Here is a 6,305-nt window from a genome sequence, read left to right as displayed (position 1 = left end):
TTAGTTTTGTACCTATATTGTAAATCACTCTTGACACATGTTGTTTTTCAAACATGAAAAATTATAACTGCCTTCATAATCGGGTGTAAAACACACAAACAAGCTTTGACAGCTGCTCAAAGTTATATGTGCAATGAACGTTTCCTGCACAAGACTAGACACCATTCTTCACAAAATATCGAAAATTGTATTGTTAAATGAATTTAAAATAATTCCAAATAGGCAATAAACATAAGTAATCGGTGAAAATAAGGGGTTTCTTAAAAAATATCTCCAAAGCCTTGACGATGGGACAACATGCCCTCAAGTCCACAAGAGGGAAGTGTTCATACAGAATGTCAAAACCGTATAGCCTACAATGCTTAGGACATTTTGGGTTCACCACGTTTTACACAATTTCAAATGCACAAGAACTAAAATTAAACTAAATTAAGGAACAGTTATGAGTGTGAAAATGAAGTATAGGCTATTTAAGCCAATTGATTAACAGCAATGGAGTGTTATAGGCTAAATAGCATTGCTTCATCTGCGCAGGTAAGGGTATTAATAACATTTTAAGGTAACGAACTACAATATAATTATTGCGCTTTAAGAACAGTTGTGATCTTCATGGACTGACATCACCGCTCTTTCAACAGTGTTCTCTCAATCGGTTTGGCTGGCGTTTCATGCGCAAAGAGATATTTGATATTTTGCACTGAAAACACAATTGTTATTTAACTGTTTATGTTCTCTTCGACCAATGCCATCGGCATCATACCACATAAACCCTTGACCACACACAAGAAGTCGGAGCTCTTTTTGTCCAAAGATTTGCGCAGTGTTACGCAAAATGCGTGGCTACGTAATTGACTAGTTGGCTCTGTGGAGGGGCTCTGTGCCTAAGAGTTCAAATATACAACGCGGATGGTTACAGTAATAGACTGAGAAGTTTAAGTGCAAAAATATAGGCTAATAATTGAGTAACCATATCGCGTTTATTAAATTTCACTAAATTTCATTTCACTAGTAGGCCAAACCTTTCATTATCAGCAATTAACAGTTTAATGTCATTTGCTTGACACCTGCGTGATGTGAGAGACCCTGGAGAGTTCAATTTACAGACTACATTTTTATAGCCTACTACATTGATGTGAAGAAAGAAACAAAAGACAGACGTCAAATTGTTGAATTTGTAGGCTAGTTCATACTTTCTTTGTTGTGAAGACGGTTATAGGCCTAGGCTTTAGGCTATATAAAAATAAACTGTTACGAATACGAAAATTACTAATTGTTTTTTTTTATAGGTTATTTATGATAGGCTACTAAAGTAGGCTATCTGTTTTCTCTTCTTTACTATAGGCTAAACTTGGCTATAAATAGGCTAAGTACACTTCCCAGTTAACACTAAAGTTAATAAAAACACAACGCAATAAGGCTAGGCTTATAGCCTGGAGATGCTTTGAAGGATTCTGTTCCTGCATGGACATCTTTCAGCGCTTCTTTTTTTGTCCCCAGACTTCATTGTGCACACGGCAGGGTTAAATAACACTTGTCTCGTATTTTCCCAGGAAGAAAATGCATACTCATACGGGTACATGCGAAGGTCAAGGGTTTGATCTTACTTATGTATTTGCCAGATGGCAGCAGGCAAAGAAAGAATCGAATAATTCAACAAATCTGTCTCTCTCTCTTTTGCTCCAGGTATCAGAGCAATGCGCGCGACCTGTCCCTGAACCCTCTTTAGTGGGCTTAGGAGAGTGACTTAAACGAGATTGTTTCATTAAGGCAAGAACTATTATTAACCTGTTATTGCAAGTTCATTTCAAATAAATTCTGTAACCACTTTTTATACAAAATAAGTTATTTTTCGTCTGTTTGAAGCCGCTCATTTAGGCTATAGCGGGCCGAATATGTTTGATCACTGCACATTAATTGCATTCTAATACACAATATTTAACAAACCTAAAATACTTAACATTTTCTAAAGTTGTTAGTAAATATGGGAGATTTAAACAATTCCTATAGGAAGAGGTTATGTTTCTGAACAGATAATGTGTTAATTATTTATTATTAAGATTAGCATAGGCTACACCCTATAGCACACCCGTAAAATATCTACAAATTACCTATTGCGTGCATCACAATTTTCTTTAAATAAAAAATATTTTAGTTCGAGCTGTAATAAATAGGCTAGCCAAATCTTTTTTTTTTTTGGCAGGAACTTTTTTACGTTTGAATATGTAACACTGAGTTACAGACAAATAAAGGGTTTTTTTGACGTTAGAATCGCACGCTAAGCGCCTAAAATCAGCAAAAGTTATCAGTAAAACATGGGTTTGCGTAGGTCTGCATTAACAAATCAAACCACCACAATTTTGAAGTTATAAAACACCACAAATCTTTAGTGAATGGCAAGGAACTGCGCATTAAGTCCTCGTGGTCGTATTAGCCTATATTCAGGAGAAAACACAAACTGAAAAAAAAAATCTATTGGTGTTCATTCAGCAAACACCTGGCAAAGTTTGAAAACATGACTGGGCAAGTGCGCAGCTCTGAAAGCATTAATCAGGGCACCAGGCGATGCATCTGGCGGCTTAAGGATGGGACAAGACGCGCTAATTAGGTAGAAATGACCCTTATTCCCCGTGACCCAGCGGGACCCTTGGCAAGCTGTTTAACATTAGTTAAGCAATTAAAACGTTTGAATGCAAATGTAGCTTTTGGTGAAAGCTCTGATCGTGGCATAAAGTGCATTATTTGCTGTGTTTGTTATGATCCACGTGATGCATGCCTTATATGAGGTCACAATGTATTATGACGGCACGACAAAAACGCAATTATTGGCCTTAGCCTAAGGGATAACAAAGCAACAAATGGCTAAGCGCGAGATGGTTGGTCTGTATCTGACATGAATAAATATTCATAAACCATTCAATTTACTTGCTACAACATACACATGTGACAACATTGCTTGAGGCTCCAATAAGTTCTGCAAGGAGGAACAAAACAGACAACAAATCTATCTGGGAGTGTCTGACCTACTGGCAGTCACATGTTTTGACAATGTGGATGTTGCCTTAACACTCTTGAAAAGCCTGTACTCCTTCACAGGGCCCAGCGGTCGTTTAAACAGGGTGTTTTAGCCACAGCTTAGCAGGGTATTAGGACTCTCTTTATTTGGTTACTAATGCCTCTTGTGCTTTTTATGATTCTCTTCTGCAGTATGTAGAGCTGGAGATAAGGGTTTGGTTTGTATCTATCACATAGGTTACGTTCGGGTTGTCCTAAAGGAAGTGTCTATGGATGTATCCTCTCCGAAATGTAAGTCAATAAACATTCTTAATCAAAAAAGTAGTTGAGTGAATATTGATATACATATTTATAGTCTTAAGCTTTGCATTATAGTCACATTGTTAATCAGGAATTTTATATAGGCTAGATCATAATGCTTCATATAAGCTGTAAATCTAATAAATCACTGCAACTTTAATTTCCTATAGTTTTTGGCAGTTAACCTGAATTTTGTGACTCGTAGTCAATGCAAAATATGTGTGTTATATTACATGAAAAGAATAAACGTCTTGAGAACAGAACGCCTGTGTAGATTGAACTCGAGAGTGCGCGGCCGGCTGGTGGCGATAATAACAAACAGGCATGATCTCTTGAACTCAGAGGTGACCGCACAGTCCAGTGGCTATATATGTGCTCAGGTATAAAGTGATTTTAAATCAAGAAATGTATTTGAAAACACCATGTTCCAAGGACCACATGATTTTTGTGAATCATAATGCTGAGTGGAGTTTAGCCTATTTCATGAATCATCAGATGTGACGCATTCCCGTGTGCATTGCATTAGAGAACGGGATCCTAATTGATTTCTGTGTGAATGTTTATTATGTTTCCCCTTGCTCTGTAGCCTATAGCAATACGCTGAAAAATCTAAATGCAATATCGATTCTTCTAAAATCATACTGCTTTTGCTCCATGCGGAAACGCGATGGAGGCTCGGTTCATGTTTAAGCAAGCTTGTTTTGTTGTGTCAGATATTGTTTGTGTCTGGCCCATTTGCACGACCCCAGCCAAGCGCAGCAAAAAGCCAATGAAACGCGCTCTAGTCCGTGACGTCAGTGCCCTCTCGATGACTTCCTGTCCTGGAGCGACTGACCTCCGCGTGAACCTTAGTTTAGTCGAGAGCAGAAGCGCGTGCCACACAGTCACACAGGCGTTTAATTTGGAAAAGGGAGAAACAAATTTTTTACACTCCAGATTGTTCCATGTAAATAATGCTCTCAGTTTAGTTTAACAGGAGGATGCTAATATGCCTACAATCTCTTTTAATAACCAAACTTAAAATTACTAGAGCCTAATGCATGTACCGGGAAAAAATCAAAACCATAAACTAGTCGTTTTCTCTCGTTAATCTGGACAAGATACCGACCTTTGGCTGACTCAGCTAACAGCAACACAAGTTAATTTGCAGCACAGAAAATAATGTTTTCGCAAACGAATAGTCTACTACAATAAACTTGGGAGAAAATTACCTAACGTAATGAATGAATAAATAGGTAAGCCTACAAATAATGTAAATTAATTATCACGTTTGCTCGTAACATATATTGGCCTATAAAAACAGGTCTGGATAGAAACTACAGTTGACACTGCTGCGCTCTTGTTTCATCAGACTCACCCTGTATTAAATTATTTTTAAAACGGGTTAGAGAAAGTAGCCTAAACACGGCAGAACACGGTTTATTAACACGGCTATGAGCACAGAAAAAAATAACTGCTTACTAAAACAGTCACCAGCGGGAAAAAACATCTGATATGTGTGCTAGAAAATAAAATTTTAATAAAACACACTTTGAACCCTTAAATCAAAACATTCCAAATATATCCATATGCGCTTAATAAGCCTAATAATTTGCATTGCATGGAAAATATTAAAATCGTTTTAAAGAGCCCACGCACCCAGCTAAACGTCATGTTAGAAAAACAAACAAAAGCAAGATTTAAAAAAAAAAAATCGAAAGAAGTGTATGAAATTTCATTTAAATTATACATTAAACACTAAAATAGTAGGCCATTTTTTTATTATAAATTACTACTTTGTATTGGACTTTTCAAAACTGTGTAAAGAGCGGAATTACACGCTTTAGTTCAAGTTTGAAAATTAGCTAAAACAAATGTTTATTTCCATTTCGGCTTTCTCTCATACTGTGAAAAATTAAGTAATGTCACAAAAATGTCCTAAAATATTTAAATGATCTGAATTATTTCAAAATAAGTTCAGTTTCAGCAGGACATCATATGCGTTTTGTTTTGAAAGATTTAAGGGGTTGAAAATAAATAAACACAATAAATTGCCATTAATGCTTGTTTTAACAGGCTGTAACAGATTGTCTTTTATATCAAATTAAAGCCTCGGTTAACTGGCGCCCTGCCGTATAGGCCTATTATATCTATCCAAACACACAAACAAAATACCTTTTAATGGAAACAACTTTTGCACTTGGGCACTTAGCAGAATAATTAATGTGGACTCATGCAATAGATTAGATACGTTAAATAATTTTATATAGCCTAGGCCTACTACATTATTATAACAGTCTTAGTGGGTTACGCAGCAGCAACCGCGGAGATCCACACTTTATAGCATTTCTACAAACAATACTAAATTAATAGGTCTACATTATTAGGTCTATTATTATTTTTATTATTATTTTCGACAAATAATACTCATATTAATATTATAATTATTAGTAGTAGTTTTTTATTTTTAAAATAAGATGACCAATTGTCTTTTCTTCATTAAGTGGATGAATATAATTTTGTTTATTCATATAACGAAAATGTCCATAGCCTATTATGACAGCAGAGGTGTTTCTCGGATTATTTACATAGCCAACCTACCGCATCCTTCGTTTAATTTTTGTTTTATTTTTTAACATGTAGCCTATGTCTACTTTACAGAAACATGCGTAACATAAGTGTTTGCTGAAACATATAGGCTAGCTAGGACTATCTGTACTTCAAACATTTTCACCGGTTCTCTTGAACACTGAAAATCCTTGCATTGCCATTTTCACTGATATCACATGGGCCACAAGTGTAAGATTGACGCCAGAAAGTGTTAAATCCACTGGTTTAATAAAGCTCTTAACCAACAACCGGACACTGAGAACCAAATCATAATGGGGCCAAATATTTTGATTAATATGTTAAAATATGTTGAATCATGTTTTTTTTTTCCGAAACAACATAAAAATGTTAAGAATAGCCTACACTACACAGGCTTCTATAAACCTATTTGTGACCCTGGACCA

This window comes from Barbus barbus (genome assembly GCF_936440315.1).
Source record: "Barbus barbus genome assembly, chromosome: 20".
Lineage (NCBI taxonomy): Eukaryota > Metazoa > Chordata > Actinopteri > Cypriniformes > Cyprinidae > Barbus > Barbus barbus.
This window is presented reverse-complemented; position numbering follows the sequence as displayed.